This window comes from Dama dama, chromosome 1, assembly GCF_033118175.1.
Source record: "Dama dama isolate Ldn47 chromosome 1, ASM3311817v1, whole genome shotgun sequence".
Lineage (NCBI taxonomy): Eukaryota > Metazoa > Chordata > Mammalia > Artiodactyla > Cervidae > Dama > Dama dama.
The window spans coordinates 85,115,225-85,142,185 of NC_083681.1; the positions used below are offsets into that span (position 1 = coordinate 85,115,225).

Sequence of the window (26,961 nt, forward strand, 5' to 3'; positions counted from 1 at the left end):
ACATCGAACTGCCAGAGTCCGTTCCTGGGTGATTGACTTCAGTCTATGACTGTCTTTGAAAAAATGCATGAGGAAGAAAGCGAGATCCTATCGCCTTTGTTCCTCATCACTGTCTCCTGACTGTGAGTCCTTGCCGTATATAAACCCCTAGACTCCTCATGGGTGGGGTGTGGGGCATAGTTCTTGAGGCATGACCCTACTGTGTTCCCCTCTCTGCTGGCTTGAGAATAAAAGCCACCTTGGTATTTCCTTCAAACTCTGTCTCTGTAATTTTTATTTGGCTGCCCTAGGAGGAGAAAGCCAAGATTTTGGCCAGCAACCATTCTAGCTTGGCCATTGGTCAGTCGAGCTGCCCTGAAGACAAGTGTTCATGGGTAACTGTGAATTCTGATTTTTTCTGGATTGGAGCACAAACGTGGGATTGAGGTTAGGGCCATGTGGTTTCTGGATGTTTATCTGATAAGGAACCTCCTTGCTGGTTTTGATAGTTCCTGCAGCCATTTACACCCCCACCAAGAGTGTAGGAGAGTTCCCTTTTGCCTCCATCGTCTGCAGCCCGTATTCTCTGTAGATGTTTTAGACGGTGCCATGCTGACCTGTGGGAGGGGATTTTTCATGGGAGCTTTGATTTGCGTGGATTTAGTACATAGCGGCATGCTGTAGTCCACGGGATTGCAAAGAGTAGGACATGACTGAGCGACTGAACTACATAGTCAGCTGCAGGAATTTTCCTGGTACTTTTTGATACTGTGCAGAGTGACTACAGTTTACTTCTTGAAACTGTTTTCTTGAAAGGTGGCCCTGTTTGAATTCATGTCTGATGATTTACCCCGGGACATGACTGGACAGGAGAGGTCATTTACAGTCCCGCAGGCCTTGTGAATACGAACAGCCCAACAGCACTAGGTTTAAAGTCGTTTTTCTGGAAGATGGCCCTAAGGAAACAGCATTGCTTCCTGCCCCACTCTGGTCCACAGGCATTGAGTCTCATGGAAAACTCTGTTCATGGATTGTCAGCTAGAGTGGACTGTGCCAGAAGAAACACCCAAGGCTTGAATCTCTTCTCCTTCCCCCTTACCCAGTGTCCCCAGGATACATCCCAGTTTTTTGGAACACCACTCTCAGAGGGTGCTGTCATCTGTAGGCGGGGTGACCCTAAGGATGGAGGCTGGAAGTAGGAACCCCAGCCTAGGGGACATAGACTGGCCAGGGGACCTTGCAAACATGTTCCAGCCCAGAGGTTCCACCAATTCTTGGGTGATGTAGGCTTGGTTTCTCTGCAGGAGGTTCCACCTGCATCTGGAGATTGGGGGCTCATGCAGAGGGCAGGAGGCACCCCAGGTCCATCATGGGGCCACATTTCCTGCCACATTCTCCCAGCTCTTCTGCATTGAGCCCCTCCAGTCTTGGGTTCCCTCCAGCTTGAGTCCCTCCAGCTCAGGTTCCAGGGATGTGACACCATCCAGGTATCTGTGGCCTGAGGGCAAGAGTCAGCCTTTCTGATTCCTGTTTTGTACTTTCATCCCCCAATTTGAATTGCAGTATGTAGTTGAATGATAAGGATGTGGGTGTTTTCTTTTCTTTTTTTTTTTTTTGGATCGACAGCAACTTGATTCACTTGTGCGTAGATATATATATCTTCTCTTCCAGGTTCTTTTCTGGTATAGGATGGTACAGAGTGTTGAATAGGATTCCTGTGTTACTCAGTGGGTCCTGGTGGACACTTTTTTTTTTTTTTTTTAATAATATTAGCCTCCCTATGTTAGACTGAATCAGTTCATTACTCCCTGTCCCACATCCGGTCCCATCACTTCATGGCAAATAGATAGGGAAACAGTGGAAACAGTGGCTGACTTTATTTTCCTGGGCTCCAAAATCACTGCAGATGGTGATTGCAGCCATGAAATTAAAAGACACTTCCTCCTTGGAAGGAAAGTTCTGACCAACCTAGACAGCATATTAAAAAGCAGAGACATTACTTTGCCAACAAAGGTCCGTCTAGTCAAGGTTATGGTTTTTCCAGTGGTCATGTATGGATGTGAGAGTTGGACTGTAAAGAAAGCTGAGCACCGAAGAACTGATGCTTTTGAACTGTGGTGTTGGAGAAAACTCTTGAGAGTCCCTTGGACTGCAAGGAGATCCATCCAGTCCATCCTAAAGGAGATCAGTCCTGAGTGTTCATTGTAAGGACTGAGACTGAAGCTGAAACTCCAATACTTTGGCCACCTCATGCAAAGAGCTGACTCATTTGAAAAAACCGTGATGCTGGGAAAGATTCAGGGCAGGAGGAGAAGGGGACGACAGAGGATGAGCTGGTTGGATGGCATCACTGACTCAGTGGACCTGAGTTTGCGTAAACTCCGGGAGTTGGTGATGGACAGGGAGGCCTGGTGTGCTGCGGTTCATGGGGTCGCAAAGAGTTGGACACAACTGAGCGACTGAACTGAACTGTCCCAGAGTTTTTGTTTTTTTCTGGGGACCATTGATTCTTTTCTGAGTCTGTGAGACTGTTTCTTTTTGGTAAAGAAGTTCATCTGTATCCACTTTTAGATCCCAGCTACAAGTGATATCTTATATTAATATCCCTCCCTGTCCCCCTCACCTCACTTGCTATGATCATGCCTAGTTTCTTCCCTGAGGCCTGCCAGGGCATTCTTTCCTGCTTGTTATGGCTGAGTGATGGTTCATCGTGTCTATGTACCCCATCTTCTTTATTCCTTGTGGACGTCTTTTTTTGCAAATGTTTTTTTCCCCATTCTGAAGACTGTCTTTCTCTTTCATTTAGGGTTCCTTTGCTGTACAAACACTTTTAAGGTTAATTCAGCCCTGTTTTCTTTCTTTTTTAAAAAATATAAGTTTATTTATTTTAATTGGAGGCTAATTACTGTACAATATTGTATTGGTTTTGCCATACATTGACATGAATCTGCCCTGGGTGTAAATGTGTTCCCCATCCTGAAACCCCCTCCCACCTCACTCCCCATCCCATCCCTCAGGGTCATCCCAGTGCACTGGCTTTGAGTGCCCTCTCTCATGCATCGAACCTGGACTGGCGATCCATTTCACATATGATAATAGACATGTTTAAATGCCATTCTCCCAAATCATCCCACCCTCACCTTCTCCCACAGAGTCAAAAAGACTGTTCTATACATCTCTGTCTCTTTTGCTGTCCCGCATACAGGGTTATCATTACCATCTTTCTAAATTCCATATATATGCGTTAGTATACTGTATTGGTGCTTTTCTTTCTGGCTTACTTCACTCTGTATGATACGCTCTAGTTTCATCCACCTCATTAGAACTGATTCAAATATATCCTTTTTAATGGCAGAGTAATGTTGTATATATGTACCACAGCTTTCTTATCCATTCATCTGCCAATGGACATCTAGGTTGCTTCCATGTCCTGGCTATTATAAACAGTGCTGCAGTGAACATTGGGGTACATGTGTCTCTTTCAGTTCTGGTTTCCTTGGTGTGTATACCCAAGAGTGGGATTGCTGGGTCATATGGCAGTTCTATTTCCAGTTTTTTAAGGATTCTCCACACTGTTCTCCATGGTGGCTGTACTAGTTTGCATTCCCACCAACAGTGTAAGAGGGTTCCCTTTTCCCCACACCCTCTCCAGCTTTTATTGCCTGTGGACTTTTGGATAGTAGCCATTCTGACTCGTGTGAAATGATACCTCATTGTGGTTTTGATTTGCATTTCCCTGATAATGAGTGATGCTGATCATCTTTTCATGTGTTAGTTAGCCATCTGTTTGTCTTCTTTGGAGAAATGTATGTTTAGTTCTTTGGCCTATTTTTTGATTGGGTCATTTATTTTTCTGGAATTGAGCTGCAGGAGTTGCTTGCATATTTTTGAGATTAATTCTTTGTCTGTTGCTTCATTTGCTATTATTTCCTCCCATTCTGAAGGCTGTCTTTTCACCTTGCTTATAGTTTCCTTCGTTGGGCAAAAGCTTTTAATTTTAATTAGGTCCCATTTGTTTGCTTTTGTTTTTATTTCCAGTATTCTGGGAGGTGGGTCATGGAAGATCCTGCTGTGATTTATGCTGGAGAGTGTTTTGCCTATGTTTTCCTTTAGGAGTTTTATAGTTTCTGGTCTTATGTTTGGATCTTTAATCCATTTTGAGTTTATTTTTGTGTATGGTGTTAGAAAGTGTTCTAATTTCATTCTTTTACAAGTAGTTGACCAGTTTTCCCAGCACCACTTGTTAAAGAGATTGTCTTTTCTCCATTGTATATTCTTGCCTCCTTTGTCAAAGATAAGGTGTCCATAGGTGCGTGGATTTATCTCTGGGCTTTCTATTTTGTTCCATTGATCTATATGTCTGCCTTTGTGCCAGTACCATACTGTCTTGATGACTGTGGCTTTGTAGTAGAGCCTGAAGTCAGGCAGGTTGATTCCTCCAGTTCCATTCTTCTTTCTCAAGATTGCTTTGGCTATTCAAGCTTTTTTTGTATTTCCATACAAATTGTGAAATTATTTGCTCTAGTTCTTTGAAAAATACCCTTGGTATTTTGATACCATTGGTAGCTTGATAGGGATTGTATTGAATCTATAGATTCCTTTGGGTAGTATACTGATTTTCACTATATTGATTCTTCTGATCCATGAACATGGTATATTTCTCCATCTATTTGTGTCCTCTTTGATTTCCTTCACCAGCATTTTATAGTTTTCTATATATAGGTCTTTTGTTTCTTTAGGTAGATATTTTCCTAAGTATTTTATTCTTTTTGTTGCAAAGGTGAATGGAATTATTTCCTTAATTTCTCTTTCTGTTTTCTCATTGTTAGTGTACAGGAATGCAAGGGATTTCTGTGTGTTGATTTCATATCATGCAACTTTACTATATTCATTGATTAGCTCTAGTAATTTCTTGTGGGGTCTTTAGGGTTTTCTATGTAGAGTATCATGTCATCTGCAAACATGAGAGTTTTACTTCTTTTCCAATCTGGATTCCTTTTATTTCTTTTTCTGCTCTGATTGCTGTGGCCAAAACTTCCAAAACGATGTTAAATAGTAGTGGTGAGAGTGGGCACCCTTGTCTTTTTCCTGACTTTAGGGGAAATGCTTTCAATTTTTCACCATTGAGGATAATGTTTGCGGTGGGTTTGTCGTATATAGCTTTTATTATGTTGAGGTATGTTCCTTCTATTCCTGCTTTCTGGAGGGTTTTTATCATAAATAGATGCTGAATTTTGTCAAAGGCTTTCTCTGCATCTATTGAGATAATCATGTGGTTTTTATTTTTCAGTTTGTTAATGTGGTGTATTACATTGATTGATTTGCAGATATTGAAGAATCCTTGCATCCCTGAGATAAAGCCCACTTGGTCATGATGTATGATCTTTTAATATGTTGTTGGATTCTGTTTGCTAGAATTTTGTTAAGGATTTTTGCATCTATGTTCATCAGTGATATTGGCCTGTAGTTTTCTTTTTTTGTGGCATCTTTGTCTGGTTTTGGAATTAGGGTGATGGCGGCCTCATAGAATGAGTTTGGAAGTTTACCTTCTTCTGCAATTTTCTGGAAGAGTTTCAGTAAGATAGGTGTTCAGTCAGTTCAGTTCAGTCACTCAGTCGTGTCCAACTCTTTGCGACCCCATGAATCACAGCATGCCAGGCCTCCTTGTCCATCACAAACTTCCGGAGTTTACTCAAACTCATGCCCATCGAGTCAGTGATGCCATCCAACCAGCTCATCCTCTGTCGTCCCCTTCTCCTCCTGCCCGAAGTCCCTCCCAGCATCAGGGTCTTTTCCAACGAGTCAACTCTTTGCATGAGGTGGCCAAAGTATTGGAGTTTCAGCTTCAGCATCAATCCTTCCAATGAACACTCAGGACTTATGTCCTTCAGGATGGACTGAATGGATCTCCTAGAAGTCCAAGGGACTCTCAAGAGTCTTCTCCAACACCACAGTTCAAAAGCATCAATTCTTCGGTGCTCAGCTTTCTTTACAGTCCAACTCTCACATCCATACATGACCACTGGAAAAACCATAGTCTTGACTAGACGGACCTCTGTTGGCAAAGTAATGTCTCTGCTTTTTAATATGCTGTCTAGGTTGGTCATAACTTTCCTTCCAAGGAATAAGCGTCTTTTCATTTCATGGCTGCAATCACCATCTACAGTGATTTTGGAACCCCCCAAAATAAAGTCTGACACTGTTTCCACTGTCTCCCCATCTATTACCCATGAGGTGATGGGACCGGATGCCATGATCTTAGTTTTCTGAATGTTAAGCTTTAAGCCAACTTTTTCACTCTCCTCTTTCACTTTCATCAAGAGGCTTTTTAGTTCATCTTCACTTTCTGCCATAAGGGTGGTGTCATCTGCATATCTGAGGTTACTGCTATTTCTCCCAGAAATCTTGATTCCAGCTTGTGCTTCTTCCAGCCCAGGGTTTCTCATGATGTACTCTGCATATAAGTTAAATAAGCGGGGTGACAATATACAGCCTTGATGAACTCCTTTTCCTATTTGGAACCAGTCTGTTATTCCATGTCCAATTCTAACTGTTGTTAGCTCTTCTCTAAATTTTTGGTAGAATTCAGCTGTGAAGCCATCTGGTTCTGGGCTTTTGTTTGATGGAAGATTTCTGATTATAGTTTCGATTTCTTTGCTTGTGATGGGCTTGTTAAGATCTTCTGTTTCTTCCTGGTTCAGTTTTGGAAAGTTATACTTTTCTGAGAATTTGTCAATTTCTTCCAAGTTGTCCATTTTATTGGCATATAGCTGCTGGTAGTAGTCTCTTATGGTCCTTTATATTTCAGTGTTGTCTGTTGTGATCTCTCCATTTTCATTTCTAATTTTGTTCATTTGGTTTTTCTCCCTTTGTTTCTTGATGAGTCTGGCTAACGGTTTGTCAGTTTTATTTATCTTTTCAAAAAACCAACTTTTAGCTTTGTTGATATTTGCTATCGTCTCTTTTGTTTCTTTTGCATTTATTTCTGCCCTAATTTTTAAGAGTTCTTTCCTTCTACTAACCATGGGGTTCTTCATTTCTTCCTTCTCTAGTTGCTTTAGGTGTAGATTTAGGTTATTTATTTGACTTTTTTCTTGTTTCTTGAGGTAAGCCTGTATTGCTATGAACCTTCCCCTTAGCACTGCTTTTACAGTGTCCCATAGGTTTTGCGTTGTTGTGTTTTCATTTTCATTCATTTGTATGCATATTTTGATTTCTTTTTAGATTTCTTCTATGATTTGTTGGTTATTCAGAAGCGTATTATTTAGCCTACATATATTTGAGTTATTAATAGTTTTTTTTTTTCTTTTCCCTATAATTGAGATCTAATCTTACTGCACTGTGGTCAGAAAAGATGACTGGAATGATTTCAATTTTTTTTTTAATTTACCAAGGCTAGATTTATGGCCCAGAATGTGATCTATTCTGGAGAAGGTTCCATGTGCACTTGAGAAAAAGGTGAAATTGATTGTTTTGTGGTGAAATGTCCTATGCATATCAATTATGTCTAGCTGGTCCATTGTGTCACTTAAAGTTTGTGTTTCCTTGTTAATTTTCTGTTTAGTTGATCTGTCCATAGGTGTGAATGGAGTATTAAAGTCTCCCGCTATTATTGTGTTATTGTTAATTTCCCCTTTCATACTCGTTAGCATTTGCCTTACATGTTGCGGTGCTCGTATGTTGGGTGCATATATATTTATAATTGTTATATCTTCTTCTTGGATTGATCCTTTGATCATTATGTAGTGTCCTTCTTTGTCTCTTTTCACAGCCTTTATTTTAAAGTCTATTCTATCTGATATGAGTATTGCGACTCCTGCTTTCTTTTGGTCTCCGTTTGCATGAAATATTTTTTTCCAGCCCTTCACTTTCAGTCTGTATGTGTCCCTTGTTTTGAGATGGGTCTCCTGTAGACAGCATATATAGGGGTCTTGCATTTGTATCCATTCAGCCAGTCTTGTCTTTTGGTTGGGGCATTCAACCCATTTACATTTAAGGTAATTATTGATAGGTATGGTCCCATTGCCATTTACTTTGTTGTTTTGGGTTCACGTTTATACAACCTTTCTGTGTTTCCTGTCTAGAGAAGATCCTTTAGCATTTGTTGGAGAGCTGGTTTGGTGGTGCTGAATTCTCTCAGCTTTTGCTTATCTGTAAAGCTTTTGAATTCTCCTTCATGTCTGAATGAGATCCTTGCTGGGTATAGTAATCTAGGTTGTAGGTTATTCTCTTTCATTACCTTAAGTATGTCCTGCCATTCCCTTCTGGCCTGAAGAGTTTCTATTGAAAGATGAGCTGTTATCCTTATGGGAATCCCCTTGTGTGTTATTTGTTGTTTCTCCCTTGCTGCTTTCAATATTTGTTCCTTGTGTTTGATCTTTGTTAATTTGGTTAATATGTGTCTTGGGGTGTTTTGCCTTGGGTTTATCCTGTTTGGGACTCTCTGGGTTTCTTGGACTTGTGTGACTATTTCCTTCCCCATTTTGGGGAAGTTTTCAGCTATTATCTCCTCGAGTATTTTCTCATGGCCTTTCTTTTTGTCTTCTTCTTCTGGGACTCTTATGATTCGAATGTTGGGGCGTTTCACATTGTCCCAGAGGTCCCTGAGGTTGTCCTCATTTCTTTTGATTCTTTTTTCTTTGTTCCTCTCTGCTTCATTTATTTCCACCATTTTATCTTCTACCTCACTTATCCTATCTTCTGCCTCCGTTATTCTACTGTTGGTTCCCTCCAGAGTGTTTTTGATCTCATTTATTATATTATTAATTTTTAATTGACTCTTTTTTATTTCTTCTAGGTCTTTATTAAACATTTCTTGTATCTTCTCAATCCTTGTCTCCAGGCTATTTATCTGTAACTCCATTTTGTTTTCAAGATTTTGGATCATTTTTATTATCATTATTCTAAATTCTTTTTCAGGTAGATTCCCTATCTCCTCCTCTTTTGTTTGGCTTGGTGGGGATTTTTCATGTTCATCTACCTGCTGGGTATTTCTCTGCCTTTTCATCTTATTTAGGTTGCTGTGTTTGGGGTGGCCTTTCTCTATTCTGGTAGTCTGTGGTTCCTTTTTATTGTGGAGGTTTCTCCCAGTGGGTGGGGTTGGATGATTGGCTTGTCGAGGTTTGCTGATTAGGGAAGCTTGCGTCGATGTTCTGGTAGGGGGAGCTGGATTTCTTCTCTCTGGAGTACAATGGAGTGTCCAGTAGTGAGTTTTGAGATGGGTCTATGGGTTTGGTGTGGCTCTGGGCAGCCTGTATATTGACGCTCAGGGCTATGTTCCTGCATTGCTGGGGAATTTGTGTGGTATGTCTTGCTCTGGAACTTATTGGCTCTTGGGTGGTGGTTGGTTTCAGTGTAGGTATGGAGGCTTTTGGATGATATCTTATTAATTAATGTTTCCTATAGTCAGGAGTTTTCTGGTGTTCTCAGGTTTTGGGCTTAAGCCTCCTGCCTCTGGATTTCAGTCTTATTCTTCCATTAGCCTTAAGACTTCTCCATCCATACAACACTGATAATAAAACTTCTAGGTTAATGGTGAAAAGATTATACACAGTGAGGGACACGCAGAGAGGTTCACAGAGTTACATGAAGAAGAGGAGAGGGAGGAACGAGACAGAGGTGAGCAGGAGTAAAGGGGAGATTCAAGAGGAGAGAGATAGATCTACACAGTACTCTGTTCCCTAAGTGTTCTCCATAGCCCAGAACACCCACAGAGATTCACAGAATTAGGTTGAGAAGAGAAGGGGGAAGGAAGAAATAGAGGTGATCTGGGGGAGACAAAGGAGAGTCAAAAGGGGGAGAGAGTGATCAAACCAGTAATCACACTCCTGAGTAAAAATGGGTACTGAAGATTGGATTCTTAAATGTCCAAAACTGATATCGAATACTGAAAAACAAAGATTAAAATTCTAGAGTAGAGGTTAGACTCTTAAAAATACAATAATAATAAAAAAAAAAAAACCCTCAAGAAATTTAAGAAATATATATAAAGTTTGTTTTTAAAATAGGGTCCTGTTTTTTTTTTTTTTTGCAAGGTTATAGTGGGTTATAAAAATGAAAATTAAGGAGTAATGACTTTAATAAAAAAGAAAAAACATTTAATTAAAAAAACAATAATAGTAAAAGTATATCTAGGAATTTCTCTGGAGCTGTTGCAGGCAGTGTGGGTTCGGTTCAGTTTCAGATAGCTCCTTGTTCCAGCTTGCACTTCTCGTATCTATAGTCCCCTTCCGGTGTAGCCAGTGTTAACTACAGGGATTTTAATCTGTTGCACCGGTCCCTTCTGAAGCGGTTCCCTGTGTTTCTTTGGCTTCTGTTTGCAGGTCTCTTCAGTGTCTAATTTCCGCCCTGACACAAGTGGGCGGAGGTGGTCTCTTGTTTAGGTTCGCTTGTTCAGTCGTGCTGTGGGGAGGGAGGGGCGCTGCAGACAAATGTCACTGGCGTGTGTGGGGAACACTCGCAGCGTTCTGGCCACACGGGGTTTTGCCCCCGCTCACGGCGTGAATGCTTTCCCCGTCTACACTGCTCAGGCTCCTGGTTGCTCTCCAGGGAGCGGGCCCCGAGTTGCATGCACTGCCCAGGCCCAAGCCGCTCAGGATCAGGTTCTCGGGTACTCCACGAAGGCGCAGACTCGGTTGGGCCTGCGTTTTGTGCCTTCCCCGTCTGAGCAGCTCAGGGAACCGGGAGCTTGACGAGCGCACTCTCCCCAGGTGCAGCGCGACCTCTCCCCTCCACGGTCCCAGCCTCAGTTTCCGGGCGCGCCGGTCCGGTGCGCCTTGTGTCTCTTCTGGGGTTGCTGATCTCTGGCTGCGACCCTCTTGGCGGATGTCAACCATCCAGAGTCTCAGGAAGTCTTTGGTTAGAAACTGGAAGCCAGTTTGCAGTTTGGTAGGGGATGCTGTCTCTGGGGCCGAGTTTGCCCCTTTCCGGCTCTGCCTGGAGCCCCTCTTCCCGCTGCCTCCGGCAGGGGATGGGCCGGTCCACAGCCCGGCTAGCTCTTCTCTGGTATTGCTCAGTCCTTTGTTCTGTGAATGGGCTGGCTGTGCCTTACGTTGGGGCTTTTCGCAGGTTAATTCTCTCTCTGTCTCTTGCTATCCCACAGTTTAAGTTGCTATCTCACGTTAGCTCCCTCAGATGGCCCTCAGGGCATTCAGGCCCGGTCCTTACCCTAAGCAATGCTGCCCGCTTCTCTCTGTTCAGCCCCTCTTTGCTGGTGGCGGATGCGAGCGTCTGGGATACTTTTCTGCTGCGAGTTGCTTTTAGGCATATAATCTGTGGGTTTTATTTATTTTTCCTCCCGGTTAGGATGCCCTCCAAGATTCGAAAACTTACCCCAGACCCGCCGGTGAGAGGGTTTCCTGTTGTTTGGAGACTTTCTCTATTAAGTCTCCCTTCCCTGGATGGATCTCTGTCCCTAACTCTTTTGTCGGTCTTTTTATCTCTTGTCCTACTTCCTTTGAAAGACAATGGGCTGCTTTCTGGGTGCCTGATGTCCCCTGCTGGTGATCAGAAGTTGTTTTGTGTAGTTTGCTCTGCGTTCAAGTGTCCTTTTGATGAATTTGTGGGGGAGAAAGTGGTCTCCCCATCCTATTCCTCTGCCATCTTAGCTCCCTCCCAAGCGCTCAGCCTTCTTTATGGTCCAGCTCTCACATCCGTACATGCCTACAGGACAAACCACAGCTTTGACCATATGGACCTGGCTGGTTTACACATTAGGGGCTGCCGACCATGGCCATGGTGCCCTGACCAAGGGAATGTGTGACCCCAGGTAGGGAGGTCTGGGGACTGAGTCTCACCCCATCTGCGTGGGCCAGAATCATGTGCAGACCATACACTCGAAGTTAAGAAAAAGGGAAGAACACATGTGAGCTTCACTTGACTTGTGCTTAGGAATCAATGCTTCACAGTATCATTTTATACAGATCTCTGCCTATTTCCTCTTTACCCCTGAGCGGCTCCCCATCCCTGGGGCTCCTGGAGACTCCTCAGGTGAGCTACCTGGTAATTATTCCAATTCACCAGCACGAGCATGGGGAGAAGGGAGCAGGTTTATCTGGGCAATTGATTGCAGGGCACATGGACCAGCAAAGAGCCAATGAGCAGCAGGTGAGGTTGCAGCTGTGATCTCCTTCCAGTAGACGTCCATACTCACTCAGCAGAGACCAGACCTGGCCCTCCTCTTCCAGCCCAGCTTCTGGTGTGTTCTCACAGAATCTCAGTGGGATAAGAGAAGACCCAGAATGCCAGCACCATGGCAGTGTGTTCAACATTATTATGATGGCTGTAAAAACAGTTAATATCACACAGAACTGAAGGGAATGTGGGAGAGCAGGAGGGGGAACCTGGGTCCCAGTGAGACCCTCTCAGCAGAGCTGGGCCTGGGTCATGTTTGGAGGGTGTGACCGAGAGTTTGCTGGACAGGACGCCACATTAAAGGGCCTCCTGCAGTGCAGGTTTCAGGGCTACATAGCAGCTGAGTGCAGAGCATGGTGGCTGAGCTGACGGCTGTGGATCCTGCAGGCTGAACGCTGAGCCCTGAACGTTGAAAGGTTGTCTGGAGTCACAGGACGTGCTTGCTCTCTCTGCTGAGATGATCTTAATGGGGACCCAGGCTCCCCCTCCTACTGTCTAGAAGCGATCAGACAGCAGCCACTCTCCACAGTAAGCCCTGAGGAAACTCTGGAAGGAGAAAAATACCTGCTCTAGCAGCCATCAGGCTTCAGCTACTCCCCACTGTGAGCCCTGAGGAAACTCAGGAAAGAGAAGACAGGATACTGGCCCCAGATGGTGAGGTGTGTATCAAAGGGGATGATTTCAGTGAGATGACTCTTGCACCTTCCCATACATTAAAAATGCTAAATACCTTACCTTTAGATGTTGCCTGCATTTTTGAAGTCCTAAAAGATTCTTGCTGAATAAAATTTAACTTTCAACATCTAGATTATAAACATTTTTATGTCTACACATATGAAATAGACACTTTCCAAAGAGCAACAAAAGAAGAGAAATCTCAACATTCACCACACTGGCACCAATGGTGAACACTCCCCAAAAGATGCAACTGATGGAGCGATTAGAACAATCATCACCCCTTTCCCCATAAGATTGTGGAATATACACTGAGACTGGGGAATTATACAGGGAAGAACAAAATCTGACACCATGTCCAAAAAATATTTTTTTTCCAAATTATATCTTTTATTTTAACCTTTGCTTCCTGTTGGTCTGGTTGCTACAGGGATGCTGTCCATACATAATGGCCTGCCTCAGAAAACTGCACCCCTCTGCCTCTGTCCATGACCTGTCCACCTGTGGATGGCTACAGCAGGGAGAAAGTAACACATCTCTTCCCGAGACTGGCCATTCCAGGAGATGTTTGCCAGATTAATGGCCTTTTTACTGTATTTCCTCACCTCCAAGCTCTGTGTTCTATGAAAGACACTGGCATCCAGACCCTGACAAGATGGTTTCTTGGAGATATTAGTCTGCTATCTTCTCAGTCTGCTGGCTTTCCAAGTAAAGTCATATTCCTTGCCTCAGCACCTCGCCTCTGGTTTATCGCCCTGTTGTGAGGCATGCAGAGTGAGCTTGGACTTGGTAACAATTCCACATGCCTTGCAGTCAAAAAATGAAAACAAAATGGAAGCAATATTGTAACAAATTCAATAAAGACACTGAAAATGAACCATATAAAAAGATCTGAAACAAAAAACCAAAAGGAACTCAGCGGTTGTCTGAAATATTTAGAAAGGAGTTAGTGCCCCTCTTGCCCGTACCCCCTGAAGCCACACGGGACAGTTAGGCCATGTCCATTCAGGACACCCTCTCCAGACCCCAGCTGGAGGTGCTCTGCCCCCAGTGCCCACCTGGGTCTCAGGAGTAGAAGAGACACAGCCTAGGGGGTCTCCTCTGTGGTCCAGGGGAGCGTCACACCAGCCACCCTGTCTCCCTGCCCATAATAAATAAGGAGGGTTGTCAGCACCTGGGCAAGTGATGCTGTGGGCACCTGGACTGCCTCATCCTTGTGAGATTTGGTGTGAAGACAACACAGAAGGAGAACCAGCCAAGAGGGATCCCGGGAGCAGTGAACCCCTCTTCACAGGGACCCTGTGAGGCCCAAGACTCACTCTGCCCACCCTGTTCTGACTATTGGGAACTGGCCTTTGTCATTCTCTGGGCAGGAGGTGGGAAGGACATCCCGGTCTCTCTTCCACCTCCTGAGACCCAGGTGGGCAGTGGGGCAGCAGCACCTCCACCCGGGGTCCAGAGAGGGTGTCCTGAACGCACAGGGCCTAACCGGTCAGTGAGGCCGGCCCTCGTCCACAGTGCACTGACCTGCTGCAGGGTCTCGGGTTCCCTGGCATCCAGCTCCCCCATCGCCAACCCCAGATTGGTGCCTTGGGAGCCCCTCACTTGCGGGCACCCAGCAGGTGAAAGCTGCATGCCCAGTGAGAAGGAGGAGACGCTGATGGGGCAGGGGTCCAGCATGGAGTGTCCAAGGCCCCTCTGCTCCCCAGGAACACCCAGCCCCGCCTGCCGTGGCCTTTCTCCTCTTCAGTACGTGTCTTTGTGGCTGATGTTGCCAAACACCTTCCTCCGGAAGAGAAGGCTCCATGACCGTGGAAGGGGTGGAGGTGAGGAGGTGCTGTATCCCTAAACCCAGAGAGCTTCAGAACTAACTCCCCTGAGCCCTGAACGTACTGCCTGTTACATCTGTACCAACTGAGGCCAAGATCCAGGCAGATTCTCTGAGGAAACACTTTTCTGTCCAACAAGAGAGGACTTGTTAACCCACAGCTGAACCCCGAGACGTGGGACGTGCTGTAACTGGAGACTGCAGGGAAGGTGTTTGAGAGGCTTCTTCCTGGGCGGCTCCCCGAGGTCCCTGGAGTTACTGGGCCCAGAGGCGGAGCACTCGCGCTTCTCTCCTCACTGCAGGCCAGACGGTGCCCCCAACCACACATCCCTACTCCTCCACCTCCCTGAGTTCAACAGAAACCCCCCGGTCACGAGGCCAAAGTGCAGTCTTCTTGGTGAGCAGAGCAGAGGCTGGTGGGAAGAAGGGTGGAGGCTGAAAGATTCTTTGTAGAAGAAAAACACGGACGTGTGTTCCCGTGTGTGGTGGCCGGATGCTGCAGTAATTGGTGTTCCCCACACGTTTATGGGTGGGTTTTAGTTTCTGTATTTTCTAAATTTCTTTTTTTTTTTTTAAACAGCTGCATATTATGAGAAAATTTTTGCAATCAACCATGAGCACTTGCAAAATAAGATCTTTTGTTTTTTCTTTTCCTAAAATGTCGCAGTTTTTTATGGTGACAGATGAACCGCCTCTTACTTTTAAGTATTCATTTAACTGGCTGCGCTGGGTCTTAGCTGTGGCATGCAGGGCCTTCAGTTGCAGCATGTGGGATCTAGTGCCCTGACCTGGGTTTGAACGTGGCCCCCTTTGTTGGGAGCTCAGAGTCCTAGGCTCTGGATCAGCAGAGAATGCTGCGATCTCCTACTTAAAGCAAGGTTATTTATTTATTTCGGCTTGCTGGGTCTTCGCTGCTGTGCGGGCTTGTCTCTGGCTGTCGGGCGTGGGGGCTGCTCTCTCGTTTCTGCGCTGAACGTCTCCCTGTGGCGGCTGCTCTGGTTGGGAAGCAGAGACTCTAGGCTCTTGGGCTGCATTAGTTGTGAACGGACTTAGTTGCTCCACAGCACGTGGGGTCTTCCCAGATCAGGGACTGAACCCGTGTCTCCTGCATTGGCAGGTGGATTCTTAACCACAGCACCACCAAGGGAGTCATTCCCCTCCCTGCTTCCTGCGAACATCCCATTTAAAAAAAGACTATAAATAATCTGTTTAGTAAGTTTTCAGGAGTCTGAGCTCTGAGGTGAGTGTATGTGGTGTCATTCTCCAAAGGCATCTTGGCTTCAGATACTGGCTGGGCTCATGAGTCCAGTAAGCAGGGCAGGTCTGGTGGCTGAAGACAGGCTTGGCCTCTGGAGCTCTGCCCTCACCGACTCACCCAGGGTCCCCGAGCCCCGGCAGCCAAGCAGAGCCGCGCGCAGGTGGGGCTGGTACAGCTCTGGGGCCGCCGTGGTCAGGGTGGAGCGTGGGGCGGAGGCAGCTGGCTGTCCGTCCCGTGACTGCTGGTGTCCTGTGTGACCGTGCAGGGCAGTCACGGTGTCAGGTGGGGCCTGGCCGCTGTCCTGGGGACAGGATGGGACCTCAGAGAGCTCGCATCCCCACTCCCCATCTCCCAGCTCCGCTTCAGATCATGGCTTGTGGCTGCTGGCCGCTCCCTGGGCTGGGAGGCTGTGTAAAGCACCAGCCTCCTTGCTCAAGGTCAGCTGAGACCCCCAGCTCTGGGGTCACACACCATCTGTGCCACCATCCAGGTCATCCCACTTCTGTGAGGGAGGGCCTGTGTGGGGCTGTGGGTGATGGGGGATTTGGGGGTGTTGTGGGCTGGCCCCAGGAGTCAGCTTTTTGAGGGGAGGGGAGCGGAGGGGAGGGAGAAGGTTTGACCTGCTCAGCCTTCCAGGGGATTCCAGGCCAAGCTCTGGTGGAAGGTGCAGCTGAGAAGCCCCTGCAGGTTTCTGGATCCCACCATTTTTCAGTTGAAGCCCCTCTGCCTGCACCAGCCCTAACTCTCCCTCCCGTGGCCCCGGCCTGAAAGCAAAGAAGATGGGGAGTTTACGTGGCTTCCCTTCCTGTAGGGAAACGAAGCCACAGACAAACGTGTTCCTTTAAGAAAGCATAGAAACCGGAAAATAATAGTGAGTGGTTATCACTGACGCGGTTCATGTAGAGACGCTTCACAAGCCTGGCACATGGAGGGAACTGAGGGCCGTTGCCCCGAGTCCTGGAGTTCGCACCCTCCGCCCTTGCCCCGTGGCCCACTCTCCCCTTGGTGTCTTCTGGTGGCCGGGCGGAATTCAGCCTCCTGAGCCCCTTCTGGAAGGACCAGGCCAGGGCAGAGGTCATTCACAGAGGGGAGGGTGTGGTCGACCTTAAGAACCCCATTGCCCCACTCTGTGTCGGAGCTCAGTTCCGGGTCTGAGCAAGCGTGGCTTCCTGGTGCTGTCCCCACCCTCACTCACCCAGGGTGGGGGGGCTTGTGTCCACCTTCTCCCCTCGTGCAGCCTGGTCAGCCCAGGACCCGTGCTGTGTGTGCATCTGCCCTGCTCACAGCGCACCCCGGGGCCCATCAGACTTCACTCATGACAGGGAAGTGTAAGGATGAACTTTTCCATGGTTAAGAATTTCAGGGTCGCGACAGCGTTGACCAGAGCTCACGGGCACAGGTACGAGGCCCATGCAGAGAGAAGCCGCTGTGTGGGCCTCAAGGACCCTCCGTCGGGGGTGGGATTGGGGCGGACAGGGATTTCCTGCAAATCCCGCTCCAGGCTCTGTTCTCTGCAGAGTGACGACTGTGGGCACTGTCTGTCTGTGGAGGGGCCCTGGGGCTGCCCAGCTCAGCAGGAACGGCAGGGGTGGGAAGGGAGGTCGGCCTCCCTTAGGACCCCTGACCTCACACTCCCTCATCAGGGCAGCCCAGTGCCTAAACAGCCCCTTCCTCATCTAGCTCTGAGGACCTGGAAGGTGTGGGGGCTGGAGGACATGCAGGAAACAAATTCTGTAAAGCAATTATCCTTCTATTAAAAAAAAAAAAAGAGGATTGAATAAAAAAACACAAAGGACAGCAAAGGTGGGGCTTGCATTCTCAGCCAGCCTCTGCCAGATTCCACCTGTGCTTCCGCATCAGACCAAAATGCTGGTGCTCCCACCTCGTATCACAGATGAATAGAGAGAGAATAGAGAGAATAGAGACACAGAGAGGTTGAGTATCTTGCCCCAGCTCACCGAGCTGCTGGGGGCAGGGCTGAGAACTGGACCCCTGTGGTCGCATCTGGAGTCCAGATGCTGTGATGACCCCGAGGGGGCGGCAGAGACCAGATGGCCCATGCTGAGTCAGGCGCGCGCACACACACACGTGCACGTGGCCTTCACCTTTGTGGCTACAGAAGTCAGAGGGAACCAGAGGGCCACCAGGAGAGGCCAAAGGAGAGTCGAGGTCTATAAGGAGGAGAGGCCCCACTTCCCAGGAGGCTGGGGAATCCCTTCCCTGGTGACTCTGACTCCACTCTGTATTCCTCTCCCTGGACCCAGGATTGACTGTCCAGTGACCTAACTGACTTGGCTCCAGAATGATGCCTTCCCAGGGGTTCAGCTATGACTGGACCCCACTGCTGTCAGTGATAAGGGGGGAATGAGTACATAGTCTGGGCTTCAGATTTTTTTGGAGACAAAATTTATTAGAAGAGGAGTACTAAAAAACCACGAAGGCAATTGGCATGAACATCTCCAGAACACTTAAGAAACCCTCTGCTGTTTATCTACCTCCTCTCCTGTCATGAAAGTGGAAGGTCTATTTAACAAGTAATTCTGTGCTTATCACACTCTTTCTTTAAATTATTTATCATATATTTATTTATTCGGCTCTGCTGTGTCTTAGTTGCAGCCTGTGGGAGCTAGTTCCCCAATCAGGTATTGAACGTGGCTCTCTGCATTGGAGCCTTGACCCCTGGACCACCTGGGAAGTCTCTCCTCATACTCCTGGGGACATTAACGGGTCACAGGCCTCCTGTGAGGCCCCCTTAGAGCTGAGGCATGGGGTGGCTGCAGTAATCCTCCTGTGGCTAAGGTGTGGTTTGTTGGTCATGACTCACTCACACTCCCTGCAAACATAGGGCTACTCCCCTGTGTGTGTCCTCTGGTGTGTGATGAGGCTGAAGTTCTTACTGAAGCTTCGCCCACACTCCCTACAAACATAGGGCTTCTCCCCTGTGTGTGTCCTCTGGTGTCTGATGAGGACGGACTTCCGACTGAAAGTTTGCCTACACTCCCCGCAAACATAGGGCTTCTCCCCTGTGTGTGTCCTCTGGTGTCTGATGAGGACGGACTTCTGACTGAAGCTTCGCCCACACTCCCCGCAAACATAGGGCTTCTCCCCTGTGTGTGTCCTCTGGTGTGTGATGAGGCTGGACTTGTGTGTGAAGCTTCGCCCACACTCCCCGCAAACATAGGGCTTCTCCCCTGTGTGTGTCCTCTGGTGTATTATGAGGACGGACTTCTGACTGAAGCTTCGCCCACACTCCCCACAAACATAGGGCTTCTCCCCTGTGTGTGTCCTCTGGTGTATGATGAAATCTGACTTCTGAGTGAAACTTCGCCCACACTCCCCGCAAACATAGGGCTTCTCCCCTGTGTGTGTCCTCTGGTGTCTGATGAGGACGGACTTCTTACTGAAGCTTCGCCCACACTCCCCGCAAACATAGGGCTTCTCCCCTGTGTGTGTCTTCTGGTGGGTGATAAGGACGGACTTGTGACTGAAGCTTCGCCCACACTCCCCGCAAACATAGGGCTTCTCCCCTGTGTGTGTCCTCTGATGTGAGATGAGATGGGGCTTCTGACTGAAGCTTCGCCCACACTCCCCACAAACATAGGGCTTCTCCCCTGTGTGTGTCCTCTGGTGTCTGATGAAATCTGACTTCTGACTGAAGTTTCGCCCACACTCCCCGCAAAAATAGGGCTCCTCCCCTGTGTGTGTCCTCTCGTGTGTGCTGAGACTTGACCTGTCCTTGGAGCCTTGCCCACACTCTCCGTACGTGACCCTCATATTCCCTGAGACCCCTGCCCCCGTGAGCAATGTGCCTGTGTCCTCTGGATTCAGTTTCTGGCTTGTGCTGGGCTCGTCTTTCATTCTGTCATGCACCCCAGAACCCCCCATTTGTCCTCCGGGTGAGTAGGCAGAGACCCTTGAAATCCTCTTCAGCCTTACGCTTTTCAGCAAAGGTTGGGGCCTGTCCTTGGCCTCCTGACCGTCAGGTTTGTCGCTCGGGCTGTGTGGATCTGAATATCGCTGATTTAGATTGCCTGGGCAGGGATCCTCTGGTTGGAGGAGGTCTCTTTCAGATGGCCTCAGGAGGGTCTGAGAGGGGTGAGTGCGTTGGGTGTGTTGGCTGAGGAATTTCTGACTGGAGAAGGCCAGAGAGCAGGAGGCACATGGGTAGATCTTGGGCTTCGGTTCTGCTGAAAGAGGAAGCTTTTGGTCAGGTAGCTGGTTTGCCATGGTCAGGCCTGCCTCACTAATTATCTAAGTGTTGACAGTGCACGATTTGTCTCCCATCCAGTGTGTCTTTATAGTCCACGTTTCCACTCCACTCTTATTCTCTGCATCTAGAGAAATCCAGGAAGTTGGTGTCAGGGGCCTTTTCTACATATCACCCAGATAGGGACCTTACAGCAGCATCAGAGGCAGCATCTCTCCTGATAGCGGTGGATCTGCATGGACTTTCCTTGCGTGTAAGTATCTGAAAAGTCACATCACAGTGGCCACAGGTATTTACCCTACTGAGGGATAAGACTTGATGACTTAGGTGGAATCTCCTGAGTGGCTCCCTGTGAGAAGAAAGGGTCTATTAAATTAGGGGCGCCTGGCCTGGAGCTGTCTGCATATGGGAGGCAGCACAGGGGTTGGTTACAGCAGGTGTGGGTAAATCTGACTTTGTGGCTCCTTGTTCAAAGAGCAGCCTTTGTGCCGATCTCTGCAGGAAGTGGGTTTGAGACTGGATGAGACCGAGCGGCCCAGGTCTCACTGACTACAGGTCTCTGACTCCTGCTGCCCAAACAGGTTCACAAATTGCTCCTCTCTCCGTTTCCCATAAATCATAAAATGACGGCATATCCTTTCTCAAGCCTCACTAGTATTCATACCTCATTTATTTCATTCAGGCTTAGTCCATTTAACATGCACTAGGAAGCCCTGTTTAAAAATACATCTCCAGCCAGATTCTTCACACCCTCACTCCCAAGCATCTTCGGCCAGCCCACTCAGCCCTCATGTCTAGCAATGAACTGACCTCTGAGGGGGCTCCCCGCTCATGTCTCGTCCCCAAAATGAACCAAAGCATCGTCTTAGCACAGAGAACATGCCGCTTGTAGCAGAAAGCCGCGCGGTTGTTCTGTGTCACCCAGGAGGACCCCTGGGGCCTGCACGTGGACACAGGCCCTGAGGATTCCGTGTCCCGTCCAGCCTCCTTCTCTCCCTCTGTGCTTCCTCCCGCGACCCCTGGCATAGCCTCTCTTCCCAGCCCTGGGTCTGAGGCACTAGCTGCTCCCCTGCTTGGAATCCTTCCCCACGGGTGTTATCTCTGCACAGACCCTGCCGCACCGTCCTGCACCACACCCCACCCTCTGCTCACGCTGACCCGAGGCACGTTCCCTGGGCTAGTTTCCCTCAGAGCACCAGTCCCTGTCTGCTACGAAGCCCCTGCTGCCCCAGGGCAGTGGTTCTGTCTGTTTCGGTGCATGGAGCCCCGTCTGGCACAGAGTGTGAACTCACATGACAACAAACTGGAACAGTAACTGAATGCACATCACTGCACATGTGTGCACCCCAATGTTCATCGCAGCACTGTTTATAATAGCCAGGACATGGAAGCAACCTAGATGCCCATCAGCAGACGAATGGATATGGAAGCTGTGGTACATATACACCATGGAATATTAGTCAGACATTAAAAAGAATTCATCTGAATCAGTTCTCTTGGGATGGATGAAACTGGAGCCCATTATACAGAGTGAAGTAAGCCAGAAAGATAAATGCCATTACAGCATACTAACACATATATATGGAATTTAGAGAGATGGTAATGATAACCCTATATGCAAAGCAGAAAAAGAGACACAGATGTACAGAACAGAATTTTGGACTCTGTGGGAGAAGGAGAGGGTGGGATGTTTCAAAAGAACAGCATCGAAACATGTGTATTATCTAGGGTGAAACAGATCACCAGCCCAGGTTGGATGCATCAGGAGACAAGTGCTCGGGCCTGGTGCACTAGGAAGACCCAGAGGGAACGGGTAGAGAGTGAGGTGGGAGGGGGGATCGGGATGGAGAATACATGTAAATCCAATGCTAATTCATGTCAATGTATGACAAAAACCACTACAACATTGTAAACTAATTAGCCTCCAACTAATAAAAGTAAATGAAATAAATAAATAAATGTAAAAAATACTAATGAGTAAGGAATTCCATTTACTTTCTTTGAATTGGCAGATATCAATCATAAATTTCCTAGTGTGACTCTTTAAATATCTTTGTCCTATAAATATTTTAAAATAAAATGTCTATCTTTTAGTGAAAAAAAAAAAAAAGAAAAGAAATGGGAGGGAATAAGGAAGAAAGAGGTAAAGGGCAGAGAGCTGGTAGGTGCTAGAAAACCTGCTTTTTACTTCTAAGCCTTTCAGCAGAAGGTGATGTTACATATTTTTTTGCACGAAATATGAAAAATTACAACTAGCATTTTTACCATAAAATTTTTTTCCTTACAATCATATGACAAGAATAAAATTCTGAGGCATTTTAATTGCAACTCTACTGACTTTGGACTGGATTGTCCTCTGCTTCGAAATCGGACCACGGAGGCTCCCAGGATGGGGTCGGGTGCTGGAAGAGGGCTGACACTCACCTCTCCCGGTCGCGAGCTCACTCTTCCCACTGCTGTCCCGCTTGATGCCAAGGTCCTGACCATACTCGTCCCCGTACCAGACCAGCAGCTCACAGCCCGGCCTGACCACCTGGCAGGTTCGGTAGAAGATCTGCCCGTGATACTGGAAGGCCACCAGGTTCTGCTCCTCGTCGTCCCGGGCACAGTTCACATACCTGGGGGCGAGGCCGGGAAGGGGAAAGAAACCTCAGGTGATGAGTGCCCTCCACTCTCCGACCATGCCCAGCTCCTTGCCTTCCGCCTCTGAGGCCGCCCCTCATGTGGACCTTCTGTTCACACCTTCGACCAGGCCATGTGAATTCCCATGCTTTTCTCTCCTTACCTAAGTAGCCATTTTCCGGAGCCCAGTCAAGACTCATCTCCCCCTGGACTGTCCGTGAGGCTGGTGACCTCCAGCTCCTCTAAACTCTGAATTAAGTTCTCTTCCATCCACAGGACTTGGTGCTCCTTGGCTAACACGCAGCCCTCAGCACTCACCCCAGCCTGCCTTCTCTCCCGAGGGTTTCTCCCATCTCCCCACGTGCATCCAGGGTCTTATTCGCTTGCCCACCCCCTCCCACAGAAACTTGGAGAGAGCTCTGATATAGCTTGAGACACGGAACAGTAATAGTGTGTTCACTGTTTGCCTGCCCTGATGATAGGAGAGGCCCTCAGAGAATGGCCCCACTCAGGGCCATCCTGCCCCCCATTCCTTGTGAGGCCTCAGGGCCCACTTCTCACTGCAACCAAGCCTGAGGAGGTTGTTGCCCACATAGAGTCAAGGTCTCCTGTATATAGGTTATCCTGGCCCTGTGCAGTTACTCAAAGAGAAAAAAATAAGGTTACTGTTCCTAAAATCAATTGGCTAATATCTGTTTGCAGTATGTTCTCCAAAAGGACATGGGTTGTGAGATCTGCTTCAGTAACGAAGTTCACTGTCTATCTGAACCATAAAATGTGTGGTAAGTGTCCATTAAGTGAGTTAAAGTGTCCCTGGTGAATCTAGACTCCTCAAGTTGTTTTCAAGTCCACCAGTTTTGTTCAGCATATAGACTTATATCTTGATGGCACATGCCATATTTTTATTTCCTTCTTTCGAGGGTCTTTTGAAATGAAAGAGCATGAAATGGAGGGAAAAGAAGAAATAAGATGTGAAAGCTGTTGAGGGAGCCGGGTTGAGAAGGAAAGGGGCGTGGGATGGAGGGAGTCTCAGTGTCTACACACTGCAGACTCACTGCACTCACCTCATCCAGTTGGCCCAAGACGTGTCCTTTCCATCCACATACTCGTAGGAGTTCCTCCCTTTGGTGATCTGAGTGTCAGAGAAAGAGTTACAAGCTTTCCTCTTTCTTTTATTTTTTCTTGGTAGGAAGATATAGAAGAGCTATTTCCCTGTGTAGTCATTGGTGCTTTTCAGACTGCATGGATTCACCTGCCAGTCAGACCACACGGTAAGCTCCTTACTCATCATTCCAAGTCTGAGTCTCTTGGTTCATTGAAGGCAAGGGCTCCACAAGGGAGGAGTCACTTCTGTGTGTCTGTACTACTGTATTCCCACCTCTGCTCTGACCTTTAGATAGAAATCCTGAGTGTCTGTACACTGTGTTCACACCTCTCCTTTGACATTTAGATAGAGGTCCTGAGTGTCTCTACACTGTGGTCCCACCTCTCCTCTGACCTTTGGATAGAAGTCCTGTGTGTCTGTACACTGTGGTCCCACCTCTCCTCTGACCTTTGGATAGAAGTCCTGTGTGTCTGTACACTGTGTTCCCACCTCTCCTCTGATCTTTAGATAGAGGTCCTGAGTGTCTGTACACTGTGGTCCCACCTCTCCTCTGACCTTTAGAGGGAAGTCCTGTGTTCACGCCCAGGGCACACAGTACCCAGGGCTGACTGTGTCATTGCTGACTGTCTTATCACCATCTGCGTCCTTGCATGTAGACATGAAGTACCCCCCACCACACACAAGCGATTAGAGCCCAGAGGACACGGAAACGGGTGCTTCTCACCAGCCAGGCGTATCCACTGTTGGCGGCCTCTTCATCGTCTGTAATCTGGCCCTCGTAGGGGCCAAAGTGCAGGCCCAGCGGCAGATCGGACGCCTCGTTCCACACTCCAAGCCCAGCATCAGGGATGCCCGACAGTCTGATGCCCAGCCCAGGGGGCAGAGTGAGGGCTGAGCGGTTGGCATGCCCCTTTTCCACTGCACAGTCCTTTACAAAGGTTGGGGGCCCATGGGCAGCACAGCTGTCGATGAAGAAGTTCTGACACTCCTCACAATCTGGAGGTGAGAACAGGGATGAGAGGAGGTATCGTGATGTTGCTGGTTGTAACGACCTCCTCGAAAGACCTGGGGCACTCATGGTGTTAGGGGAAGCACACTGGTTGAGACCGCCCACCCTGGTCAGGCACCATAGTAAGCATTTGCATGAGTTGTTTTATGACAGGAGATCCTGATAAGGAATACGGAACTAATAAGCCACCACCAACCGGAAGAGTCGGGAAAGGTCAAAAGGAGACACCGCATGTCTGTCCACTTCCCAGAATCCCTCTCGCTAGCATCCACCTTGGCGGAGGGATGCGTCAGCCACCAGAAAGACTCTGAATTAAAATGCTTCGCCATAGACCACCTGGAAAATAATCCCATCACCTTAAAACCTGAGACTGTGAGCCACGAGGCAGAGCAGTTCTCCTGGGTTCCCTTACCTACTGCTTTCCGCCCAGGTGCCCTTTCCCAATAAAATCTCTTGCTTTGTCAGCATGTGTCTCCTTGGACAATTCATTTCCGAGTGTTAGACAAGAGCCCAGTTTTGGGCCCTGGAAGGGGTCCCCCTTCTTGCAACAAATGGTGACTCTGGTGGGACTCTTCTTCGCTGAGACTGACATCCTGACCACTCGGGGTACTCAGGGGTCAGCTTGTCTGCCAATGGGCCAGACCCAGCGGCTGCAACTGGGACCTTTTTGTCCCTGGTCTTCTCCTGATGCGGACAACTGGCCAGAGTGCTCTGACCGGTAAGGAACAAGAGACTTTGTTGACCTCTCCCCTTCCCTCTCTCTTTCCTCTCCCTAGCCCTTCCTATCCTTCCCGTTTTTCTAGTCCCCCGGTCCTGGACGCAGGAATCTGGGTGAAGGGCCTCAGCTTGAGCTGAGGATTGGAGACCTATCACCTCCTCTTGGCAGAGAACTCGAATTTTCTGGTCTGGTTTCTGGTAGGGCCGGGTTCCAGTCCTCCATTTTCTGGAAGCCCAGGGAAAAGTCCCGCAACGCCTGGGTGTCTGTGGGTGGCAGGAGATGTCTGTAAGGCCACCCCTTTTGTCCCCCTTTCCCGCCTCCTCCTCCTTCTTCTTTCAACCTGGCTTCCTTTCCTCCTTTTGAAATCTTTGAAGACATCTGAAGTTTTGTGTCTCTATGGAAGGTTTTCTGAGAGACTGTATTCTTGTATTTAAGGGAGTGTCTGATGAGGACTGCCAGGTTTATATGTGTGTGTTTTAACTCTGTTCTGTGTTGTGATTTGTGATGTCCATTTTGCTTTGTCTGGTCACCATTTAGACCTGCTGCCATTTTGTTAGAACTTGATTTTCTTTCCCTGTGCCTTGAGACCAGGGCTCTCAGGAACACTTATCTAGACCATCTCTAACCCCTGAGACTGAGAAAAAAAGGAAGAAAGCCTTTAAAAGTGTTATTTATTTCAACTTTTTTATAAACTAGTAAATTTTATATTGTAATATCTAATTCATGACCAAACTTAGAAAATGAAGCCAAATCTTGCGCTGTGTCTGTCTAAATATGTTTTGGTATGTCTTTGTCTCTGGGTAATATTTTTCAGGTTAATTTGTAAATTAGCTCTATTTAATTGGCTTAAAAAAAGGTAAGTGCTTACAAATCAAATAATTCTAAATTAAACAATAAATTCCAGGTTTAGGTGAACTGGGAAATATTCAGTACTAAATACCTGATATTAATGTTTGTTTGTTGACCTATCTAATATAGACATGTCTTAGAGTAATTAACATCAAGTAGAATATTTTCATTGTACCTAGTTTTAATATAAGTTAAATATTATACCTGTTACAAGTTTGTCAACAAGGAAATTACCTCGAGTGAAAACACTTCTAAAAAATGTAAATGAGGTATGAGTTTGTATATAAACTCTGTTAAGAATAATTATTCTTTAAAAATATCTGTCTACAATAGTCTCCCCAGATTGGCGTAACTTGAATTTCTAAGAGTTGTGCTAAACTAAGTATTGGAAGTCTATTAAATAATTATGTCATTTCCAAATGAAATAAGGTTTTGAAACATTTACTACTAAACACTGATTTCCTTTTACAGAAAAACTAGAGAGATTTGGGACTATAAATGAATAATGTTTGATGCCATCCTAAAATGTTTTAAGAAAGCAAGGGTTTTAGAAATTATCACTGGTATTTATGCTCACCA

At 47.2% G+C, this 26,961-nt stretch overlaps 1 pseudogene; it reads right to left on the reverse strand.

Moving 5' to 3' along the window:
- The window catches only part of LOC133042737 (histone-lysine N-methyltransferase PRDM9-like), a 52,088-nt pseudogene that overhangs the window by 12,204 nt on the left and 12,923 nt on the right, over window positions 1-26,961 (reverse strand).